This window comes from Tachyglossus aculeatus, chromosome 3 (genome assembly GCF_015852505.1).
Source record: "Tachyglossus aculeatus isolate mTacAcu1 chromosome 3, mTacAcu1.pri, whole genome shotgun sequence".
Taxonomy (NCBI): Eukaryota; Metazoa; Chordata; class Mammalia; order Monotremata; family Tachyglossidae; genus Tachyglossus; species Tachyglossus aculeatus.
In genome coordinates, this window is record NC_052068.1 from 20,048,451 (window position 1) to 20,074,956 (window position 26,506).

Genomic DNA, 26,506 nt, shown 5'->3' on the forward strand with positions numbered 1-26,506 from the left:
CACTTTCCACTAGGCCATGCTGCTTCTCACTGAGAGCAAGAGCCCCCATGCATAATTTAAACTTCCTCAAAGAAATTTTGAAATCCAATAAGGTTAACTTTTAGAGTGTGCCTTGCTCTGATAACTAGTTTCAATCCGCTGCAAAAAAATAAAAGCCCCCATTTACTCAAGTGCTTCCTGCTTCCTCTTCCTCCTTCTTCCTCCCCAGGAAATTCCCTCACGTTTCATCAAGTTGTCATCTTAAAATTCATGTTTGTTCAGTTATCAAGCCAAAAAGACTCCAAAACTGTATTTTGGACCCCCAATTTCTGTTTTTCACTAAGCTCTGTTGAAAAAAATCTCTACATATCTCTGACGATTTTTGTTGTTGTTTGTTTCTTTTTGTTTTTTTAAGTGGTGTTCTTTAAATGCTTACTCTGTGCCAGGCACTATACTAAACACCGAGGCAGCTACAGCATTATCAGGTTGGACCCAGTCCCTGTCCCACATGGGACTCACAGTCTTAAGCCCCGTTTTATAGATGAAGTAACTGAGGCACAGAGAAGTTAAGACTTGCCCAAGGTCACAGAGCAGACAAGTGACAAGTGTACTAAGCGCTTCATCCTTCTGACTCCCAAGCCCGTGTTTTATCCACTAGACCACACTGCTGTGTTGTACTTTTCCAAGCGCTTACTACAGTGTTCTGCACACAATCAATAAATACGACAGATTAATGGATTCAGTGCTGGTAAAACCAAGTTCTAGGACCTTATTCATTCATTCATTCAATTGTATTTATTGAGCACTCACTGTGTGCAGAGCACTGTACTAAGCGCTTGGAAAGTACAATTCAGCAACAGAGACAATCCCTACCCAACAATGGGCTCACAGTCTAGAAGGGGGGAGACAGACAACAAAGCAAAGCAAATAGAAAGGCATCAATAGCATCATTTTAAATAAATAGAATTATAGATATATATACATCATTAATAAAATAAATAGAATAAAACATTTACCTATATACACCAGTGCTGTGGGGTGGGGAGTGGGATAGAGCAGAGGAAGCTAGTTAGGGCGATGGGGAGGGGAGGAGGAGCAGAGGAAAAGGACTTTACTATTTATGATCCTGCCTTGTCTTTAGGCGTTAAGCAAGGTATGTAGGTGATGCCCAAGAATTGCCCAAGAAGTTGGATGTGATGTCTGGGCTAAGTAATCTATCAGTCAGTCGTATTTATTGAGTGATTATTATGTGCAGAGCACTGTAGCAAGCACTTGAGAAAGTACAATATAACAGTCACATTCCCTGCCCACAATGATCTTACAGTCTAGAGGGGAAGACAGACATTAATATAAATAAATGACAAATATGTACATAAATTACTGTGGGGCTGGGAGGGGGGATGAATAAAGGCAGCAAGTCAGGAAGACACAGAAGGGAGTGGGAGAAGAGGAAAGGAGGGCTTAGTCAGGGAAGGCCTCTTGGAGGAGATGTGCTTTTAATAAGGCTTTGAAATAAGGTTAAGTTCAGTCTTATATATACAGAAGGTTGGATACTTCATAGATCTTCAGATTAATCCGGAGTAACATCATCACAGACAGAATTTTTTGGGCACTTACTTCGGCAGGACACTGTGCTGGGCAAAGTAGAAAGAGTTGAATTAAAGGGTAATCCTAAATCTATATATATTGTTTATGGTATTTAAGTGTTTACTATGTGACAAACATTCTAAGTGCCAGGGTAGATAGAAGCTGCTTGGCTCATCGGAAAGAGCCCAGGCTTTGGAGTCTGAGTTCATGGGTTCAAATCCTGGCTCCGCCAATTGTCAACTGTGTGACTTCGGGCAAGTCACCTAACTTCTCTATGTCCCAGTTACCTCATCTGTAAAATGGGGGTTAAGACTGTGATCCTCACGTGGGACAACCTGATCACCTTGTAACCTCCCCAGCGCTTAGAACAATGCTTTGCACATAGTAAACGCTTAATAAATGCCATTTTTTAAAAAAGTTAATTCTGCTGGACACAGCCCCTGCCCTGCATGCGGCTCACAGTCTAAGTAGGAGATAGAACTGGAGAAGTGAGGCACAGAGGAGTTATCTGACTTGCCCAAGGTCACACAGCATGCATTTGGAAGAGCCAGGACTAAAATCCAGGTCCTTTGATTCCCAGATCCATGCTCTTTCCACTAGGCTGATTAAACTGATTAAGAACCTGTAAATAGTAATATTAGTTCATAATCATTTATTTTTTGAATAAGAAATTGAACAACCAATCAGTAAGCGGTATTTATTGAGTGCTTACTGTGTGTACAACACTGTGCTAAGCAGTTGGGAAAATTCAATACAACGGAGTCGATAGACACAACCCCTGCCAATGAGGAATTTACAGTCTACAGGGGGAGACGGACCAGATAAGGAAATAGTAGAGAATAAGAATATTCACATTTATGCCGTGGATCTGAGGTGGGTATCAAAGTGATTAAGGGCTACAAAGCCATATCAAGTACAAGACAATCAGGTTGGACACAGTTCACGTCCCATCTGGGGCTCACAGTTGTAATCCCCATTTTACGTATGAGATAACTGAGGCACAGAGAAGTGAAGTGACTTCCCCAGGGTCACACAGCAGACAAGTGGCAGAGCTAGGATTAGAACCCAGGTCCTTGCAGGCCATGTGCTCTATCCACCAGGCTACACCACTATGTTGTAATTTTCCAAGCATTTACTGCTACTGAGGCACACAGTCATGTGCAAAGATGATGCAGAGGGGTGGGAGGATGGAGAAACGAGGACTTGATTTGGGAAGACCCTTTCCTAGGGAGGTCTCCCCAAAGGGAGAGGGAAGAGACAGGAGGCGGGAAAGTCAGCGAGGAGGCTGATGTAGTGGAATTATCGGTGCTTGGATCGGAGTGGTAGCGGTTTGGATGGTGAGGAAAGAGTGGATGCTAGCGATGCTGTGAAGGTAGAACAGACGGAATTTCATGGCAGATTTGAGTGTGCGGGTTGAACGAGAGGGATGAGTCTATTATAATGCCAAGTTTATGGGCTTGTGAGGCAAGGAGGATGGTGGTCTTGTCTACAGTGATCAAAAGTCAAGGGCAGTGAAGGGAATTTCATGTTCCCTGTCCTCGAGGGGTTTACAATCTGGGGGGGTGGAGACAAGAGGACACAATCTGCTGATTACGCAGTAGGTGAAAGAGAGAAAGGATTGATATATAAATGATAGTCCTGAGGAAGTAACAAATGATGATGAGTCAGTCACCCAATGGGAGTGACCGACAAGGGACTTCAGGAATGACAAGCAAAGGGATTGATGAGAATACAAAATCAGCATGACTGATTCATTCCCAAATGTTTAGTGCAGTGCACAGATCCTGCCAGTCTCGCCTTCACAACCTCGCCAAGATCTGCCCTTTCCTCTCCATCTAAACCGCTACCTTGTTGGTAGAATCTCTCATCCTATTCCTATTGGATTACTGCATCAGCCTCCTTTCTGATCTCCCAACCTCCCGCCTCTACCCACTTCAGTCCGTACCTCGCTGCCTGGATTACCTTGCTACAGAAACATTCGGGGCATGTCACCCCCTTCCTCAAAAATTTCCCGTGGTTGCCTATCAACCTCTGTATCAAACAGAAACTCCTCACTATTGGCTTCAAAGCTCTCCATCCCCTCATCCCCTCCTACCTCAGCTCCCTTCTCTCCTTCTCCGGCCCAGCCCACACCCTCCGCTCCTCTGCCACTCACCTTCTCACTGGGCCTCGATCTCACCTGTCCTACCATCGACCCCTGGCCCACATCCTACCTCTGGCCTGGAATGCCCTCCTTCCTCAAATTTGCCAAGCAATCACTCTTCCCTCCCTTCAAAGCCCTCCCTTCAAAGCGCACACCTCCTCCAAGAGGCCTTCCCAGACTAAGCCCCCTTTTCCTCAGCTCCCCCTCCCTTCTGCGCCACCTCAACTTGCTCCCTGCTCTGCCCCACAGCACTTAGGTATATGTGTATATTTATAATTCTATTTATTTTTATTGATGCCTCTTCACTTGTTTTGCTGTCTGTCCCCCTCTCCCCTTTAGACTATGACCCCACTGTGGGCAGGGATTGTCTCTCTTTAGTGCCACATTGCACTTTCCAAGCACTTAGTATAGTGTTCTGCACACAGTAAATAAATATGATTGAATGAAGGAATGAATGAATGAATTGTACTTCCCAAGCGCTTAGTACAGTGCTCTGCACACAGTAAGCGCTCAGTAAATATGATTGATTGAATGAATGAATGAATCATAGCAAGCACTTATTAAATTCCATTGATGGATTGATTGAGGGTTGTTTAGGGTCACTTGCCCTCTCTCAACCCTGCCAGTTGTGTTTCCTCTGGGGCAGGGAATGCAAAGAGAGAGTGGGCGGGCAGTTCATTCATTCATTCAATGTATTTATTGAGCACTTACTGTGTGCAGAGCACTGTACTAAGCGCTTGGGAAGTACAAGTCGGCAACATAGAGAGACGGTCCCTACCCAACAACGGGTTGTACAACACACTGTAAAATGCATGCAAAGGTGGCTATTCAGATGCACAATCCACTTATGGCCCCAGTGGCCCCAGCAGGAGTGACAACGTGATGCCCAGCCTCAAGCGCTTAGTACAGAGCTCTGCACACAGTAAGCGCTCAATTAATACAATCGAATGAACAAATGACACGGCAGCCAGTTGCCTTGGTAGCTGCTGTTGATTTTTGTTGCCCACGTTAGCCCACATTGGCTCAGTGGAGAGAGCACGTGCTTGGGAGTGAGAGGTCATGGGTTCTAATCCCGGCTCTGCCACTTGTCAGCTGTGTGACTTTGGGCAAGTCACTTAACTTCTCTGTGCCTCAGTCACCTCATCTGTAAAATGGGGGTTGACTTATTACTCTATTTATTTATTTAGTTTACTTGTACATATCTATTCTATTTATTTTATTTTGTTAGTATGTTTGGTTTTGTTCTCTGTCTCCCCCTTCTAGACCGTGAGCCCACTGTTGGGTAGGGACTGTCTCTATATGTTGCCAACTTGTACTTCCCAAGCGCTTAGTACAGTGCTCTGCACACAGTAAGCGCTCAGTAAATACGATTGATGATGATTAGCCCACATTGGCTCAGTGGAGAGAGCACATGCTTGGGAGTCAGAGGTCATGGGTTCTAATCCCGGCTCTGCCACTTGTCAGCTGTGTGACTTTGGGCAAGTCACTTAACTTCTCTGGGCCTCAGTGACCTCATCTGTAAAATGGGGATTGACTTATTACTCTATTATTTATTTATTTATTTATTTTACTTGTACATATCTATTCTATTTATTTTATTTTGTTAGTATGTTTGGTTTTGTTCTCTGTCTCCCCATTTTAGACTGTGAGTCCACTGTTGGGTACGGACTGTCTCTATATGTTGCCAACTTGTACTTCCCAAGCGCTTAGTACAGTGCTCTGCACACAGTAAGCGCTCAATAAATACGATTGATTGATAGATTGATTAACTGTGAGCCGCACGTGGGACAACCTTGATTACCTTCTTTCCCCCCCAGCGCTTAGAACAGTGCTTGGCACATAGTAAGCGCTTAACAAATACCAACATTATTATTAGCCATAACAATAACGATAATAGTAGTATTACTCTAATAATAATATTTACAATAACAATAGCAATCTATTACAATTATAGTAGTATGAGAGACAGCATAGCTTAGCGGAAAGAGCACGGGCTTGAGAGTCAGAGGATGTGGGTTCTAATCTCGACTCCACCACTGGTCTGCTGTGAGGCCTTGGGCAAGCCACTTAACTTCTCTGTGCCTGTTACCACTTCTCTGTGCCTCAGTTACCTCATCTGTAAAATGGGGATTAAGACTGTGAGCCCCACGTGGGACAACCTGATCACCTTGTAACCTCTCCAGCGCTTAGAACAGTGCTTTGCACATAGTAAGCGCTTAATAAATGCTATCATTATTATTATCTGTAAAATGGGGATTAAGACTGTGAGCCCCACGTGGGACAAGCTTCTTACCTTCTATCTACTCCAATGCTTAGTACAGTGCCTGGCATATAGTAAGCACTTAACAAATACCAAAATTATTATTATTATTCTTCTGTGCCAAGCCCTACACTAAGAACTGGGGTAGATTCAAGGTCACCAGGTCCCACACGGAACTCACAGACTAAATAGGAGGGAGAACAAGTATTGACTCCCTATTTTGTAGGTGAGGGAACTGAGGCACAGAGAAGTTAAGGGACTTGTCTAAGGTCTCGCGGCAGGCAAGCAGAAGAGCTGGGATTAGAACCCAGAACCTCTGATTTCCAGGCCTGTGCTCTTTCCACTAGGCAACACTGCTTCTCATCATTTTTGGGGATTCCTGGTGGTCCATAACCACATCACCTGGAAAATAGATTGTCTTTCAGAATCTTCACCGCTGCTGACAGAATCCCAGCAGGCAAAACTGGGATTCGAATTCAGGTCTGCTGACTCTCAAAGCCATATTCTTTCCACAGCGTGGCCCAATGGAAAGAGCACGGGCCTTGAGGCCAGAGGACCTGGGTTCTAATCCTGTCATGCCACTCTTCTGCTGGGTGACCTTGGGCATATCACTTCACTTCTCTACACTTGCATCTTTGATCTTTGGGTATTTCATCATCATCAATCGTATTTATTGAGCGCTTACTGTGTGCAGAGCACTGTACTAAGCGCTTGGGAAGGACAAGTTGGCAACGTATAGAGACAGTCCCTACCCAACAGTTGGCTCACAGTCTAAAAGGGGGAGACAGAGAACAAAACCAAACATACTAACAAAATAAAATAAATAGAATAGATATGTACAAGTAAAATAAATAAATAAATAAATAAATAGAGTAACAAATATGTACAATTTTCTCCCCACCCTCAACTCCAAAGCACTTAGGCACATATCTTTAAATTATATATTATAAATTATTTACCTGTAAAAACTCTGTGGGTGCACTAGTATGTGGCTCCGTGGAAAGATCCCGGGCTTGGGAGTCAAAAGGTTGTGGGTTCTAATCCTGGCTCCGCCACTTGTCCGCTGTGTGACTTTGGGCAAGTCACTTAACTTCTCTGTGCCTCAGTTTCTCACCTGTAAAATGTGGATTAAGACTGTGAACTCCACGTAGGACAACCTCATTACCCTGTATCTACCCCAGCGCTTAGAACAGTGCTTGGCACATAGTAAGCGCTTAACAAATACAATAATAATTATCATTATTACTAAGCTGCTTATAGAGAAGCAGCTTGGCTTAGTGGAAAGAGCACAGGCTTGGGAGTCAGAAGTCATGGGTTCTAATCCCGGCTCTACCACTCGTCTGCTGTGTAACCTTGGACAAGCCACTTAACTTCTCTGGGCCTCAGTTACCTCATCTGTAAAATGGAGATTAAGACTGTGATCACCACATGGGACATCCTGCTTACTTTTTATCTTCCCCAGCGCTTAGAATAGTGCTTGGCACATAGTAAGTGCTTAACAAATACCATCATTATTATTACTAATTATTATTACCAGAATTATGGCAGATGGAGGAGCGGCATTCTGGGAGAGATCATCATCATCATCATCAATCGTATTTATTGAGCGCTTACTGTGTGCAGAGCACTGTGCTAAGCGCTTGGGAAGTACAAGTTCGCAACATATAGAGACAGTCCCTACGCAATACTGGGCTCACAGTCTAAAACAGATGTGTCCATGACGCCGCTATGGGTCAGAGACGACTTGACAGCATAAGCCAAGACAAGACAATGTCTATCTCTCCCTCAAGACTTTAAGCTCATTGTGGGCAAAGAACATGCCTGCCAATTTGGTTGTATTGTACTCTCCCACGCTCTTAGTACAGAACTCTGCACATAGTAAACGCTTAATAAATACCATTGATTGATAGTTTGATTGATTCTCCATGCCTCAGTTTCCTCATCTGTAAAAGGAGGATAAAATACCTGCTCTCCCTCCTCTTAGACTGCGAGTCCCATGTGTAACAGGACCTCTATCTGATCTGATTATCTTGCATTTTCCCCAACGTTTCGTATGGTGATGGGCCTATAATAAGTTCTTAACAAATACCACAGTTACTTTTGGTAACTACTTACTTTACTTAATTACTTAATTGTATTTATTTTATTTGTACATATTCTATTTATTTGATTTTGCTAATATGTTTTGTTTTCTTGCCTGTCTCCCCCTTCTAGACTGTGAGCCCGCTGTTGGGTAGGGACCGTCTCTATACGTTGCCAACTTGTACTTCCCAAGGGCTTAGTACAGTGCTCTGCACACAGTAAGCGCTCAATAAATGCGATTGAATGAATGAATGAACGAATTACTGTTATTATTAGGAACAGCAGCAGGGTTTAACAAACAAATAAATAAATAAATAACCAATGCATGGATTGTACATGAATTATAGGATGGTTAATATCATGACCATGAAGTGGAGGATGTCTCAGGAAATAGCCCAATCAATCTGTGGTATACATTAGGGACTTATTATGTGCAGAGCACTACACTAATTGCTTGGGAAAATAGTAATAATTAACAACTATGGTATTTGTTAAGCACTTATGGTGTAAGCGCTTAACTCCCATGCTCTTCTGTGTCACCCTTGTACTTGGATTTGCATCCTTTATTCACCCCTCGCTCAGACCCATAGCACTTACGTACATCTGTAATTTATTTATTCATATTAATATCTGTCTCCCTCACTAGACTATAAGCTCATTGTTGTACTTTTATTCTGTGCTTTATCCTGTACTTTTATTCTGTACGGTATTCTGTTGTACTCACCCTTGTACTTGGATTTGCATCCTTAATTCACCCCTCCCTCAGCCCCTTAGCACTTACGTACATGTCTGTAATTTATTTATTCATATTAATGTCTGTCTCCCCCACTAGACTGCAAGCTAACTGTGGGCAGGGAATGTGTCTACCAGATTTTTTTTATATTATACTCTCCTATGTATTTAGTTCATTCCTGGGCACACTGTAAGAGCTCAATAAATATGATCGGTTGATTGACCGATTGATGTGCCAAGCACTAGACTAAGCGCCGGGGTAGACACAAGTTCATCGGTGAGACACAGTCTTTTCCCACATTGGGGTTCACAATCTAAGTCGGTGGGAGATTTCATAAAGTAAATACACGTTCAATATAATATAATACAGTATATAATTGGCAGTATGCTCATCCTCTAGGCTGTAAACTCAATGTGGGCGAGAAACATGTCTACCAATTCTGTTATATTCTACTCTCCCATGCCCAAGTCCAGTGCTCTGCACACAGTAAGTGCTCAATAAATATGATTGATGTGCCAAGCACTAGATTAAGCACTGGAGTAGATACAAGATCATCAAGCTGCTTAGAGAAGCAGCGTGGCTCACTGGAAAGAGCACGGGCTTTGGAGTCAGAGGTCATGGGTTCGAATCCTGACTCCACCACATGTCAGCTGTGTGACCTCGGGCAAGTCACTTAACTTCTCTGAGCCTCAGTTACCTCATCTGTAAAATGGGGATGAAGACTGTGAGCCCCACGTGGGATAACTTGATCGCCTTGTATCCCCCCCAGCGCTTAGAACAGTGCTCTGCCCATAGTAAGCGCTTAACAAATGCCATCATTATTATTATTATTATTATCAAGTGAGGCACAGTCTTTCTCTCACATTGGGATGCACCACCTGTCTGCTGTGTGACCTTGGGCAAGTCACTTCTCTGGGATTCAGTTACCACGTCTGTAAAATGGGGATCTAGACCGTGAGCCCCACGTGGGACAGGGACTGTGTCCAAGCCAATTTGCTTGTGTCCACTCCAACGCTTAGTATAGTGCCTGGCATATAGTAAGCACTTAACAAACACCATAATTATTATTGTTATTATTATTATGAAGTCAAATGGAGACTGAATACAAGTGCAATATTGTATAATACAATACACAATAGACAGTGAGCCTGTCTCTACAAGCTCTGTTATACGGTATTCTCCCAAGTGCAAGTACAGTGCTCTACGCACAGGAAGTGCTCAATAAATATGATTGATTGATTGATAGTACAATATAATCAATTGTATTTATTGAGCACTTACTGTGTGCAGAGCACTGTACTAAGCGCTTGGGAAGTACAAGTCAGCAACACATAGAGACAGTCCCTACCCAACAGGGGAAGCACAGTCTAGAAGGGGGAGACTGAGAACAAATATATAATATAATAGAGTTGGTAGATGTGCTCCCTGCCCACAAGAAGCTTACAGTCTTCAGAAGAGCTTGCAGTCTACCCCACAGAGGAGGTAAGAATTCAGAAGGCTCTGAAGGAGGGTAGGTAGGTGATTTGGGGAAGCTGATAGGGGAGAGAGCCCCAAGCAAAGGAAAGATTTGAGCGTAGGATCCAATATAGTCGAGTTGTGAATGAAATAGAGTTTGTTGGAGGTTTGCCTGGGTGGAGGAAAGAGCGTGAGATTGAATGTAGGAAGAAAAAAGAAAGGAATAGATAGAAAGAGACCAACTGATGAACGACATTGAAGCTGATGTTTAGGGGTTTTTTTGGTTTATTTGTTTTTTCGGGGGCGGGGGGTTGATAGCATTTATTAAGTGCTTACTATGTGCAAAGCCAAGCGCTGGGCACTGTTTTAATGCAAGAACTAATAATGGACATATGAGCTATTTTAGAAAGATGATACATCATGCTGCTTTATAATAATAGTAATAATAATGATGGTATTTATTAAGCGCTTACTATGTGCAAAGCACTGTTCTAAGCGCTGGGGAGATTACAAGGTCATCAGTTTGTCCCACGGGGGGCTCACAATTTTAATCCCCATTTTACAGATGAGGTAACTGAGGCACAGAGAAGTTAAGTGACTTGCCCAGAGTCACACAGCTGGCAACTGGCAGAGCTGGGGTTTGAACCCAAGACCTCTGACTCCAAAGCCCGGGCTCTTTCCACTGAGCCACACTGCGTCTCTAGCCACGCTGTTTCTCTAGCCACGCTGCTTCTCTATGAAGCAGCTATGAAGCAGCAGAGCTATGTGCTCTGCACATAGTAAGCGCTCAATAAATACGATTGATGATGATGATGCTTCTCTTTATAGAAACTAGAAGGAAGAGAGGAGTGACTGGAGTAAAGAAAGTGAGGCAGAAGGCTGTTGCAGCTATCCTTGTTGTATTGCACTCTCCCAAAAGTTTAGTACAGTGCTTTGCACACAGTAAGTACTTGATAAATACGATTGAATAAATGGATGAAGGCGACCTAGTAGAGTAAAGCACTCAGAAAACACTGCTGACTGATTAACTGATAGGCGATTAGAGTTTGAATCAGGATGGTGGTGGTGGTGGAATGGGAGGAGAAGAAAGAACAGAGCAATGAACTATTCTAAACGAATAACTGGGAGGATTTGGGGTCAGGCTGAATAGGAAGACAAAGAAGAGTCAAAGGTGACACCAAGGTTGTGAGACTGTGGAACGCAGAAGGGCTGTTAACAGTGATGAGAAAGTTTGGGAGTTCCATTTTGGAAATAATTGATTTTATGGTGAGTCATAATAATAATAATAATGGCATTTATTAGGCGCTTACTATGTGCAAAGCACTGTTCTAAGCGCTGGGGAGGTTACAAGGTGATCAGGTTGTCCCACGGGGGGCTCACAGTCTTCATCTCCATTTTACAGATGAGGGAACTGAGGCACAGTCATCCAGGTGGAACTGTCCCAAGAGCAGGAGGAGATTCTAGAGTGTAAAGCAAATGAGAGGTCAAAGCTAGAGGTGAAGATTGGGGTCTTTCGCACAGAGGGAGAAATTGAAATCTTGTAAGCGGATGAGCTTCCCGAGAAAATATGTAGAAAGTGAGAATAGTAGAGAACCAAGACTGAGCTCCTGAGACCTCTCTGCCCACAAAGGCCCTAAACGTACAGGCCAGTTCTGTGGCTGAACAGGCAAAAACGCTTGCCTGGGAGTCGGAAGGTCATGGATTCTACACCTGACTCCGCCACTTGTCCGCTGTGTGACCTTGGGCCTGTCACTTCACTTCTCTTTGCCTCAGTTACTTCATCTGCAAAACTAAGATAAAGATTGTGAGCCCCCATGGGCTATGGACTGTGTCCAACTTGATTAGAGAAGCAGCGTGGCTCAGTGGAAAGAGCACGGGCTTTGGAGTCAGAGGTCATGGGTTCGAATCCCGGCTCCGCCACATGTCTGCAGTCTTGGGCAAGTCACTTAACTTCTCTGAGCCTCAGTTACCTAATCTGTAAAATGGGGATTAAGACTGTGAGCCCCACGTGGGACAACCTGATCACTTTGTATCCCCCCAAGCGCTTAGAACAGTGCTTTGCTCATAGTAAGCGCTTAACAAATGCCAACATGATTATTATTATTATTATTCTCTGGGCCTCAGTTACCTCATCTGTAAAATGGGGATTAAAAAACTGCGAGCCCCACGTGGGATATCCTGATCACTTTGTATCCCCCCAGCTGGCGCTTAGAACAGTGCTTCGCATATAGTAAGCACTTAGCAAATGCCATCATTATTATTATTATTATTAGATTGTATCTACCCCAACATTTAGTACAGTGCCTGGCACATATTAAGCACTTAACAAATACAATTGAATGAATGAACAAATATCACTAAAAAAAACCTGCCAGGATACTAGTCAGTGGCTTACTTACACTGATTTTATTTTCACTATAAGTTAAGAGGATGAGGAACCACATTGATGGCAACTAAACAGCTTTTCACTACTTAGTAAAATGTGTGGAGGGCAGGGTGCTCCGTAAAGCTGGCTGGGAAATCAATGAATCAGTAATTTTTATTGAGCACTTACTGTGTGCAGAGCACTGAACTAAGCACTTGGGAAGCTATAATATAATAGACTTGTTAGACATGATTCCTGTCCACGAGGAGCTTATAGTCTACAAGCATTAAAGTAGATTACAGTTAGGGGAAATAGTAGACTACAAGGATATTAGCATAAATGGTGTAGGGCTGGGCTATTCATTCATTAAATGAAATTTATTGAACGCTTGCTATGTGCAGAGCACTGTGCTAAGCATAATATAATAGACTTGGTAGACATGATTAAGAAGCAGCGTGGCTCAGTGGAAAGAGCACGGGCTTGGGAGTCAGCCTCTCGTCAGCAGCTGTGACCTTGGGCAAGTCATTTCACTTCTCTGTGCCTCAGTTACCTCATCTGGAAAATGGGGATTAAGACTATGAGCCCCACATGGGACAACCTGATCACCTTGTATCCTCCCCAGTACTTAGAACAGTGCTTTGCACATAGTAAGCACTTAACAAATGCCATCATCATCATTATTATTATTATAGTAAATGCTTAACAAATGCCATCATTATAGGAGAAGCAGCGTAGCTCAATGGAAAGAGCTTGGGCTTGGGAGTCAGAGGTCATGAGTTCTAATTCCGGCTCCGCCACTTGTCAGCTGTGTGACAATGGGCAAGTCACTTTACTTCTCTGTGTCTCAGTTACCTCATCTGTAAAATGGGGATTAAGACTATGAACCCCACATGGGACAACCTGATCACCTTGTATCAACCCCAGAGCTTAGAATAGTGCTTGGCACATAGTAAGCGCTTAACAAATACCATTATTATTATTATGATGATGATGATTCTTGTCCAAAAGGAACTTACAGTCTACAGGGGATAATAAGCATTAAAATAAATTACAGATAAGGGGAGTAGTAGAATATAAGCATATTAGCATAAATGGTGTAGGGCTGGGCTAGTCATTCATTCATTCAATCAAATTTATTGAGCACTTACTGTATGCAAAGCACTGTACTAAGCACTGTACTGTACTAAACACTTGGGAGAGAACAATACAACAATAAACAGACACATTCCCTGTTCTCAGTGAGTGTACAGTCTAGAGGAGGAGACATCAAAGTGCTTAAGTCAAACACAGCCAAGTGAATAGTTGAGCCCTTTTAGACTGTGAGCCCCTTTTAGACTGTGAGCCCACTGTTGGGTAGGGACTGTCTCTATATGTTGCCAATTTGTACTTCCCAAGCGCTTAGTACAGTGCTCTGCACACAGTAAGCGCTCAATAAATACGATTGATTGATTGATTGATTGATTATGAGGGAAAGGCCAGTGAGGAAATGAGGTCTTAGTCAGGGTAGGCCTGATGGAGAAGATGGGATTTTAGGAGGGGTTTGAAGGTGGGTAGAGTGGTGGTCTGCTGGATAAGAAACGGGACGGAGTTCTAGGCCGGAGGGAGGATGTGGGTGGGGGGTCGGAAGTGGGATAGATAATAATAATAATAATAATAATGGCATTTATTAAGCACTTACTATGTGCAAAGCACTGTTCTAAGCGCTGGGGGGGCTACAAGGTGATCAGGTGGTCCCACGTGGGGCTCACAGTCTTAATCCCCATTTTACAGATGAGGTCACTGAGGCTCAGAGAAGTGAAGTGACTTGCCCAAGGTCACACAGCAGACATGTGGTAGAGCCGGGATTCGAACCCATGACCTCTGATTCCAAAGTCCGGGCTCTTTCCACTGAGCCACTTCTCAATAATAATGATGATGGCATTTATTAAACAATTAGTATGTGCCAAGCACTGTTCTAAGCAGTAGGGGAATACAAGGTGATTAGGTTGTCCTACGTGGGGCTCCCAGACTTAATCCCCATTTTACAGATGAGGCAACTGAGGCATAGAGAAGTTAAGTGACTTGCCCAAGTCACACAACTGACAATTGGCGGAGCCAGGATTTGAACCCATGACCTCTGACTCCAAAGCCCGTGCTCTTTCCATTGAGCCACGCCGCTCCTCTGATAGATGAGATTGAAGTACAGAGAGGAGGGAAAGGAATCTAACCCAAATCATCATCATCATCAATCGTATTTATTGAGTGCTTACTGTGTGCAGAGCACCGTACTAAGCGCTTGGGAAGTACAAGTTGGCAACATATAGAGACAGTCCCTACCCAACAGTGGGCTCACAGTCTAAAAATCTAAAAATCTAAAATCACAGTCTAAAAATCTGATCTAAAATCAGCTCCCCTACCCTGCTTCCCAGGGCTGCAACTTGGCCTCTATTTTGGTTTGTTGTCGGTCTCCCCCTTCTAGACTGTGAGCCCGCTGTTGGGTAGGGACCGTCTCTATATGTTGCCGACTTGTACTTCCCAAGCGTTTAGTACAGTGCTCTGCACACCGTAAGCGCTCAATAAATACGATGGAATGAGTGAATGAATAATAATGAGAACGGTATTTGCCACTTACTAGATGGCAAGCCCCCTCTCAGGGTTGCACCTGGAGAGTTTCCAGTCCTCTACCAGTCTCGATTATGGGAGGGAGAGTGAAGCAGAGGCCTGTCCATTCCATTCCTAGCTTGGCCAGTGGCTAAGGAGTGGAAGGCAATCTGCCACAATCATCATCATCATCAATCATATTTATTGAGCGCTTACTATGTGCAGAGCACTGTACCAAGCGCTTGGGAAGTACAAATTGGCGACATATAGAGACAGTCCCTGCCCAACAGTGGGCTCACAGTCTAAAAGGGGGAGACAGAGAACAAAACCAAACATACTAACAAAATAAAATAAATAGAATAGATATGTACAAGTAAAATAAATAAATAAATAAATAGAGTAATAAATATGTACAAACATATATACATATATACAGGCGCTGTGGGGAAGGGAAGGAGGTAAGATGGGAGGTAAGATGCTACAAGTCAAAACTCACCCGTGCTGGGCAGCAGCGGCATAGGGAAGGATCAAGGGTGGAGACTCAAGGTTACTGCGTGGAAGGGGGAAATGGTAAACCACTTCTGTATTTTGACCAAGAAAACTCGATGGCTACACTACCAGAACGACTGCAGATGGAGAACGGGGCGTTCTGGAAGAGAGGTGTCCATGGTGTCACTATGAGTCAGAAAGGAGTCGATGGCATAAGACAAGATGACGAGCACTGGACTAGGTGCTGGAGTAGATTCAAGATAATAAAAACTAGGTAATAATAATAATATTTGTTAAGCGCTTACTATGTGCAAAGCACTGTTCTAAGCGCTAGGGAGGTTACAAGGTGATCAGGTTGTCCCATGGGGGGCTCACAGTTTTAATCCCCATTTTACAGATGAGGTAACTGAGGCCCAGAGAAGTGAAATGACTTGCGCAAAGTCACACAGCTGACAGTTGGTGGAGCCGGGATTAGAACCCATGACCTCTGACTCCAAAGCCCGTGCTCTTTCCACGGAGCCACGCTGCTTCTCAAGAGGTACCTTAGCCCTATTTTATATAGGGGAAGTGGCGTGGCTCAGTGGAAAGAGCCCGGGCTTGGGAGTCAGAGGTCATGGGTTCTAATCCCAGCTCCGCCACTTGTCAGCTGTGTGACTTTGGGCAAGTCACTTAACGGCTCTGGGCCTCAGTTACCTCATCTGGAAAATGGGGAATAAGACTGTGAGCCCCACGTGGGACAACCCGATCACCTTGTATCCCCCCAGTGCTTAGAACAGTGCTTTGCACATAGTAAGTGCTTAACAAATACCATTATCATCATCATTATTATTATATGGGGAAACTGAGGCCCAGTAACTTGCCTCAGGTTATGTAGCAGGCCATTTATTCATTCAGTCAGTCAGTCTTATTTATTGAGCGCTTACTGTGTGCAGAGCACTGTACTAAGAGCTGGGAAATTACAATTCAGCAAGAGATAGAAACAATCCTTGCCCACAACGGGCTCATAGGCTATAAGGGGGGGAGACGGGCATCAAAACAAGTAAACAGTCATCAAGAGCATCAATATAAATAAATAGAATTATAGCTATATACACATCATCAATATAAAGAAATAGAATTATAATTATATATACACATACACAAGTGCTGTGGGAGAGGGTAATAATAATAATAATAATGATGATGGCATTTATTAAGCACTTACTATGTGCAAAGCACTGTTCTAAGTGCTGGGGAGGTTACAAGGTGATCAGGTTGTCCCCCTGGGGGCTCACAGTCTTAATCCCCATTTTACAGATGAGGTAACTGAGGCACAGAGAAGTGAAGTGACTTGCCCAAAGTCACACAGCTGACAGTTGGCGGAGCTGGGATTTCAACCCATGACCCTTGACTCCCAAGCCCGGGCTCTTTCCACTGAGCCACGCAGTGAATCCGGGCGATGGGGTGGGGAGGGGGAGCAGAGGAAAAGTGGGGCTTAGTCTGGGAAGGCTTTTTGGAGGAGGTGAGCCTTCAGTAGGGCTTCGAAGGGGGGGAAGCAGTGTGGAAATCAATCAATCAATCAATCGTATTTATTGAGCGCTTACTGTGTGCAGAGCACTGTACTAAGCGCGTGGGAAGTACAAGCTGGCAACATATAGAGACAGTCCCTACCCAACAGTGGGCTCACAGTCTAGAAGGGAAAGAGCCCGGGCTTTGGAATCAGAGGTCATGGGTTCGAATCCCAGCTCCGCCACATGTCCGCTGCGTGACCTTGGGCAAGTCACTTAACTTCTCTGAGCCTCAGTTCCCTCAGCTGTAAAATGGGGATGAAGACTGTGAGGCCCATGTGGGACAACCTGATTACCTTGTATCCCCCACCCAGCACTTAGAACAGTGCTTTGCACATAGTAAGTGCCCAATAAATGCCATTAAAAACAAAAAAAGAGTGATTGTTTTGTGGATTTGAGGAGGGAGGCCATTCCAGGCCATATGTGGGAGGACGTGGGCCAGGGATCGATGGCGGGACAGGAGAGAACAGGGCCCGGGGAGAAGGTTAGCAGCACCAGAGGAGCGGAGTGTGCAGGCTGGGATCTAGAAGGAGGGGAGGGAGGGGAGGTAAGGCCAGTGGCAGAGCCCAGGTCTCCTAACTCCTTCAACTGATAAGCAGCGTGGCTCATTGGAAGGAGCCCGGGCTTTGGAGTCAGAGGTCACGGGTTCAAATCCCGGCTCCGCCAATTGCCAGCTGTGTGACTTTGGGCAAGTCGCTTCACTTCCCTGCACCTCAGTTACTTCTTCTGGAAAATGGGGGTGAAGACTGTGAGCCCCAAGTGGGACAACCTGATCACCTTGTATCCTCCCCAGCGCTTAGAACGGTGCTTTGCCCATAGTAAGCGCTTAACAAATGCCATCATTATTTCAGTGACAGGATGCTTCCCTGTTGGAGCCTTCTGGAGGCTCCAGCTCCGCCACATGCCAGCTGTGTGACTTTGGGCAAGTCACTTCACTTCTCTGGGCCTCAGCTCCCTCATCTGTAAAATGGGGATGAAGACTGTGAGCCCCAAGTGGGACAACCTGATCACCTTGTATCCTCCCCAGCGCTTAGAACAGTGCTTTGCACATAGTAAGCGCTTAACAAATGCCACCATTATTTCAGCGACGGGATGCTTCCCTGTTGGAGCCTTCTGGAGGCTCCAGCTCTGCCACATGCCAGCTGTGTGACTTTGGGCAAGTCACTTAACTTCTCTGGGCCTCAGTTTCCTCATCTGTAAAATGGGGATTAAGACTGTGAGCCCCACGTGGGACAACCTGATCACCTTGTATCCTCCCCAGCACTTAGAACAGTGCTTTGCACATAGTAAGTGCTTAACAAATGCCATCATTATTATTATTATTATTATTCTGGAGGGTTGTAAGAGGAGGGTGGTCTTCAGGGTGAGGGAGGGGAGAAAACTTCAGCATCACCCTTGCACTTGGATTTGCCCCCTTCATTCACCCATTCCCTCAGCCCCACAGCATTTATGTACACCTCCATAATTTATTTATTTATATCGATGATGATGATGAAGATGATAATGATGATAATGGCATTTAAGCGCTTACTATGTGTGAAGCACTGTTCTAAGCGCTGGGGAGGTTACAAGGTGATCAGGTTGTCCCACGGGGGGCTCGCAGTCTTCATCCCTATTTGACAGATGAGGGAACTGAGGCACAGAGAAGTTAAGTGACTTGCCCAAGGTCACACAGCTGACAAGTGGCGGAGCCGGGATTTGAACCCATGACCTCTGGCTCCAAAGCCCGGGCTCTTTTCCACTGAGCCACGCTGCTTCTTTAACTGATGCTCATCTCCCCCTCCGGACTGTAAGCTCTTTGTGGGCAGGGACCGTGTCTACCACCTCTGTTGTACTGTACTCGCCCAACCGCTTAGTGCAGTGCCTTGCACAAAGTATGCACTCAATAATAATAATAATAATTATTATTATTATTATGGTATTTGTTAAGCACTTACTAGGTGCCAGGCACTGTTCTAAGCACTGGGGTAGATACAAGATAGTCGGATTAGACACAGTCCCTGTCCCACATAGGGCTCACGGTCAGAGAAGCAGCGTGGCTAGAGAAGCAGCGTGACTCAGTGGAAAAAGCATGGGTTCTGGAGTCAGAGGTCATGGGTTCAAATCCCGGCTCTGCCAATTGTCGGCTGTGTGACTTTGGACAAGTCACTTAACTTCTCTGGGCCTCAGTTACCTCATCTGTAAAATGAGGATTAAGTCTGTGAGCCCCCTGTGGGGCAACCTGACCAGCTTATAACTTCCCCAGCACTTAGAACAGTGTTTTGCACATAGTAAGTGCTTAATAAATGCCATTATCATTATACAAGATAGTCGGATTAGACAAAGTCCCTGTCCCACATAGGGCTCACGGTCTTAATTTCCATTTTACAGATGAGAGAACTGTGCCACAGAGAAGTAATGATAATAATAATAATAATAATAATGTTGGTATTTGTTAAGTGCTTACTATGTGCAAAGCACTGTTCTAAGCGCTGGGGTAGATACAAGGTAATCAGGTTGTCCCAAGTGGGGCTCACAGTCTTCATCCCCATTTTCCAGATGAGGGAACTGAGGCCCAGAGAAGTGAAGTGACTTGCCCAAAGTCACACAGCTGACAAATGGTGGAGCGGGGATTTGAACCCATGACCTCTGACTCCAAAGCCCGGGCTCTTTCCACTGAGCCACACTGCTTCCCTAAGTGACTTGCACAAGGTCACACAGCAGACCATTGGCGGGCCCAGGATTAGAACCCATGACCTTCTGTCTCCCAGGGCCGTGCTCTATCCACTAAGCCACGCTGCTTCCCATGAATATAATAAATATAATTGACCGATCGATCGATTCAGACCCACATCTCCCTTCTAGAGGAGGGTTTGTTCCTACTGCAGGAGTCCCACTCTTTTAAGAGGCTTTAAAATGTCGCCAGGAAATAAAGGTACAAATAGTGAAGTAGCCTCTTTTGAATTCCATGAGGGTAGACGCAACAGGAGATTTGGAACAATTTCACGCATTCATTCATTTAATCGTATTTATTGAGTACTTTCTGTGTGCAGGGCACTGTACTAAGCGCTTAGGAGAGTACAACGCAACAGTAAACAGACTCATTCCCTGACCCCAACAAGCAGAAACAGTGGTCACAGAAACCAGGCTGGGAACGAATTTTATACCAGGAGCCAAATCTACTACACTCTCCTTTCTTAAAGGATGGTCTATCAGTTAAACATCCTACACAATTTTTCTTAGAAATGTAATTTCATTTGAGAACAGGATGGAACATGTTTTTCCCAGGACTTGACCTCAAGCCTATTACAGCTGTCAGGCATTATTTTATGGATTGAGTGACTTTCCGAAGTAGTAATAAACAAACACGCTTTAAGTGGTGTCGGTCTAAATTGAAAAAGGGTCAGCTATCTTAACGTCATTACCAACGGGCCAATGTCAATAGTATAGTTGATTGCCATTCTAAAAATAAAACTTAGATGAGCACTTCCGTTTTTTTCTTTTCATTCATTCTAGTTACTATAGATTTAAGGAGTTATCTGAATAAGGCATCAGCGTTTTCAAAAATAATGTAGAATTTTGGACAAGGATAAGGATAAGAATTTTTGACAAGGATAAGGATAAGAATTTTTGATAAGGATTAGGATAAGAATTTTTGACAAGGATAATTTTATTTTGAATTTGTCAGGGTAAGCTCCTGATGGGCAGGAACCTTGTCTGTAACACCCATCTTATGGCCCTGAGGTTTTACTAGAAATTTTCATCCCTAATTCCTGGCTGAAAGAATACCCCCCCACCAGAATCACTTCAGTTCTTTAAATGCATGTTTGAGGGGTTCCGCTTAGTGCATCCCAAGGCCCTGTGCCCCTATTATTCATTCATTCAATCAATCGTATTTATTGAGTGCCTACTGAGGCAGAGCACTGTACTAAGCGCTTGGGAAGTACAAGTTGGCCACATATAGAGACAGTTCCTACCCAACAACGGGCTCACAGTCTCACTGCCACTAACCCTCTCCTGAAGCCCAGACACCACTCCAGGGGGGAAGGGGTCATTGAGGACTCTGCACACAGTAAGCGCTCAATAAATACGATTGAATAAATGAGTGACTAGCCTACCAACCCCCTCCTCCCTGTCATTCAACCCATACATTCATTCATTCATTCATTCAATCGTATTTATTGAGAGTTTACTGTGTGCAGGGTACTGTACTAAGCGCTTGGGAAGTACAAGTCGACAACATATGGGGACGGTCCCTAGCCAACAATGGGCTCACAGTCTGGAAGGGGGAGACAGACAACAAAACAAAACATGTAGACAAGTGTCAAAATCGTAAGAACAAATAGAAGTCCAGCCCGCACCCTCCGCTCCTCCGCCGCTAATCTCCTCACCATACCTCGCTCTCGCCTGTCCCGCCATCGACCCCCGGCCCACGTCATCCCCCGGGCCTGGAATGCCCTCCCTCTGCCCATCCGCCAAGCTAGCTCTCTTCCTCCCTTCAAGGCCCTGCTGAGAGCTCACCTCCTCCAGGAGGCCTTCCCAGACTGAGCCCCTTTGTTCCTCTCCCCCTCGTCCCCCTCTCCATCCCCCCATCTTACCTCCTTCCCTTCCCCACAGCACCTGTATATATGTATATATGTTTGTACATATTTATTACTCTATTTATTTATTTATTTTACTTGTATATATCTATTCTATTTATTTTATTTTGTTAGTATGTTTGGTTTTGTTCTCTGTCTCCGCCTTTTAGACTGTGAGCCCACTGCTGGGTAGGGACTGTCTCTATATGCTACCAACTTGTACTTCCCAAGCGCTTAGTACAGTGCTCTGCATACAGTAAGCACTCAATAAATACGATTGATGATGATGAGGAGGAGGAAGAGAGCTAGCGTGGCTGATGTGCAGAGGGAGGGCATTCTAGGCCAGGGGAAGGACGTGGGCCAGGCGTCTACAGTGGGACAAGCGAGAACGAGGCCCAGTGAGGAGGTTAGCAGTGGCAGTGGAGCAGAGAGTGTGGGTTGGGCTGGAGAAGGAGAGAAGGGAGGTGAGGTAGGAGGGGGCGAGGGGATGGACGGCTTTGAAGCCGAGAGTGAGGAGTTTTTGCCTGATTCGTAGGTTGACAGGCAGCCACTGGAGATTTTTGAGGAGGGGAGTAACATGCCCAGAGGATTTCTGCACAAAACTAATCCAGGCAGCAGATAATTCATTCAATCCATCACCAAATCCTGTGGTTCCCACCTTCACAACATCGCTAAAATCCTCCCTTTCCTCCCCATCCAAGCTGCTACCACGTTAATACAATCGCTCATCCTATCCCGCCTGGATTACTGCATCAGCTTCCTTGCTGACCTCCCAGCCTCCTGCCTCTCCCCACTCCAGTCCATACTTCACTCTGCTGCCCCGATCATTTTTCTACAAAAACGCTCAGGACATGTCACCCTAAGCCTCCTCAAAAAACTCCAGTAGTTGACCATCCACCTCCATATCACACAAAAACTCCTCACTGTTGGCTTTAAGGCCATCCATCACCTCGCTCCCTCCTACCTCACCTCCCTTCTCTGCTTCTCCAGCCCAGCCCGCACCCTCCGCTCCTCTGCCACCGCTCACCTCCTCACTGGGCCTCGTTCTCGCCTGTCCCGCCATCGACCCCCGGCCCATGCCCTTCCTCCGGCCTGGAACTCACTCCCTCCTCACATCCACCAGACAATGACTCTCCCTGCTTCAAAGACTTACTGAAGACTCACCTCCTCCAAGAGGCCTTCCCAGGCTAAGCCCCACTTTTCCTCATCTCCCGCTCCCTTCTATGTCACCTTGACTTTCTCCCTTTGCTCTTCCCCCCTTCCATCCCCACAAAATTTATGTACTTATCTGTAACTTTATTTGTATTGATGTCTGTCTTCCTGCCTCAGACTGTAAGCTCGTTGTAGGCAGTAAATGTGACTGTTTACTGTTGTATTGTACTTTCCCAAGTGCTTAGTACAGTGCTCCACACACAGTAAATGCTCAATAAATATAATTGAATGAACGGAATGAATGAAGCTCAAGAAGAGAGCATTCCCTCCCTCTCCCACAGCTTCCCAGTTGACATTCATTCATTCAGTTGTATTTATTGAGTGCTTACTGTGTGCAGAGCACTGTACTAAGCGCTTGACATGTCTCTTCAGGACCCAGGGCTCTCCCTCCAGCCCCTACATCAGGCAGACACCAGGAGCTGAGAATTCTAGCTGGATAGAGCACAGGCAGGCATAATAATAATAATAATGGCATTTATTAAGTGCTTACTATGTGCAAAGCACTGTTCTAAGCACTGGGGGGATACAAGGTGATCAGGTTGCCCCACGGGGGGCTCACAGTCAATCCCCATTTTACAGATGAGGTAACTGAGGCACAGAGAAGTTAAGTGACTTGCCCAAGGTCACACAGCAGGCAAGTGGGGGAGCCAGGATTTGAACCCATGACCACTGACTCCAAAGCCCGGGCTCTTTCCATTGAGCCTGATGTAATGGATATAACACAAGCCTTGGAGTAGGAAGGTCACAGATTCTAATCCTGGCTCCACCAATTGTCCGCTGTGTGACCTCGGGCAAGTCGCTTCACTTCTCTGGCCTCAGTTACCACATCTGTAAAATGGAGATCAAGACTGTGAGCCCCATGTGGGACAGGGACTGTGTCCCACCCAATTTGGTTGTATTCACCCCAGGGCTTAGTATAGTGCCTGGCACATAATAAGTGCTTAACAAATACCAAAATTATTATTATTATCATTATCAGTATTATTATTTAAGGGATCTGAGTTCTAATCCTGACTCCGCCACTTGTCTGCTGTGTGACCTTGAGCAAATCACTTCACTACTCTGTGCCTCAGTTCCCTCACCTGTAAAATGAGGATTAAAACTGCGAGCCCATGTGGGCTCACTTAGAAGAGAAGCAGTGTGGCTCAGTCGAAAGAGCCCGGGCTTTGGAGTCAGAGGTCATGGGTTCAAATCCCAGCTCCACCACTTGTCAGCTGTGTGACTTTGGGCAAGTCCCTTAACTTCTCTGGGCCTCAGTTACCTCAACTGTAAAGTGGGGATTAAGACTGTGAGCCCCCCGTGGGACAACCTGATCACCTTGTAACCTCCCCAGCCCTTAGAACTTTGCTTTGCTTTGCACACAGTAAGTTCTTAATAAATGCCATTATTATTATTATTATTATTATTATGTGGGACATGGACTGGATCCAACCTGATTACCTTGTATCTACCACAGCACTTAGTACAGTGCCTGGCACATAGTAAGCACTTAACAAATACCACAATTATTATTGTTGCTGTTATTATTATTAAAATTATCTAATGGGTTCTCAATTGGGTAGCAGTGAAAACAATCCCATTCCAAACTACATTTCCCTAGGTAATAATTTTAATAATTATGGTTTTGCTAAGCACTCACTGCATACCAGGCACTGTACTAAGTGCTGGGGTTGGAAATAGGCAAATCAGGATGGACAAAGTCCCTGTCCCATGTGGGGCTCCCAGTCTCGATCCCCATGTTACAGACGAGGCAACTGAGGCACAGAGAAGTGAAACGACTTGCCCAAGATTACACCACACACAAGTGGCCGAGATGGGATTAGAACCCAGGACCCAGATTCCCAGGGCCATCCTCTATTCACTGCCCCCCGCTGCTTCTCCATGGGCTGCTCTAGATCTGATATTTGTCTTCCCAGGGCACTGTCTACTTCTCTGCAGGTGGCTCGCGACTCACATTCCTCCGGACATTACTCCTTTTCTCTCAGGACATAGCAGGTTCCAATCTCACCCTCTCTGAATCCTTCAGAAGCAGGGTGTCAGGAACCTCACTCCTCCCGAGTCCTCGCTCTGGACCTCAAACATCCAGGGTATCTTAACTCCAATCTGGGATTCTCCCTGATTCACTCATTCATTCATTCAATCGTATTTATTGAGCACTTACTGTGTGCAGAGCACTGTACGAAGCGCTTGGGAAGTACAAGTTGGCAACATATAGAGACGGTCCCTACCCAACAACGGGCTCGCAGTCTAGAAGGGGGAGACAGACAACAAAACAAAACATGTGGACAGGTGTCAAGTCATCAGAATAAATAGAATTATAGCTAAATGCACAATATTAACAAAAGAAATAGAATAGGAAATATGTACAAGTAAAATAAATAGAGTAATAAATCTTTATAAATATATACAGGTGTTGTGCTGGGCCCTCTATGTGTCTTCCTGGCAACCCCTAAGCTTCAAGCAGCATGAGAAGCAGCAAGGTGTGGAGGAGAGAGCAGTGCCCTGGGAGTCAGCAGGTCATGGGTTCTAATCCAGGCTCTGCCACTTGTCTGCTGTGTGACCTTGGGCAAGTCACTTCACTTCTCTGGGCTTCAATTACCTCATTTGAAAAGTGGGGATTGAGACTGTGAGTCCCACAGGGGACAGGGACTGTGTCCAACCTGATTTGCTGGTCTCCGCCCTAGTGCTTAGTACAGTTCCCAGCACATAACAAAGCCCTACTGAAGTCACACCTCCTCCAAGAGGTCTTCCCAGACTAAACCCCCTTTTTCTCAGCTCCCCCTCCCTTCTGCATCACCTTGACTGGCTCCCTTTGCTCTTCCTCCCTCCCCGCCCCACAGCACTTATTTATCTATGTATATATCTATAATTCTATTTATTTATATTGATGTCCGTTTACTTGTTTTGATGTCTGTCTCCCCCCACTAGACTGTAAGCCCATTGTACTTTCCAAGTGCTTAGCACAGTCTTCTGCATACAGTAAGCACTCAATAAATACTCCACTCTCTCGTTCACCCCACACATCCAATCCGTCACCAAAACCTGCCAGTCTCACCTCCACAATATCGCCAAGATCCGCCCTTTCCTTTCCATCCAAACCGCTACCTTGCTGGTTCAGTCTCTCATTCTATCCCAACTGGATTACTGCATCAGTCTCCTCTCTGATCTCCCATCCTCCTGTCTCTCCCCACTTCAGTCTATACTTCACACTGCTGCCCGGATCATCTTTGTGCAGAAACGCTCTGGGCATGTTACTCCCCTCCTCAAAAATCTCCAGTGGCTACCAATCAATCTGCGCATCAGGCAGAAACTCCTCACCCTGGGCTTCAAGGCTGTCAATCCCCTCGCCCCCTCCGACCTCCCCTCCCTTCTCTCCTTCACCAGCCCAGCCCGCACCCTCCGCTCCTCTGCCACCGCTAACCTCCTCACTGGGCCTCATTCTCTTCAGTCCCACTGTCGACCCCCGGCCCGTATCCTTCCCCAGGAATGCCCTCCCTCCACACATCCCCCAAACT

General features: G+C 45.3%; 1 non-coding gene across 1 annotated transcript; it reads left to right on the forward strand.

Annotated features, from left to right (window-relative positions):
* The first annotated feature begins 15,227 nt into the window (after nt 1–15,227).
* LOC119926192 lies at nt 15,228–15,365 on the forward strand. Its single transcript, XR_005450088.1, has one exon. It is a non-coding gene; the product is annotated as a small nucleolar RNA SNORA7 (small nucleolar RNA).
* Nucleotides 15,366–26,506: the final 11,141 nt, after the last annotated feature.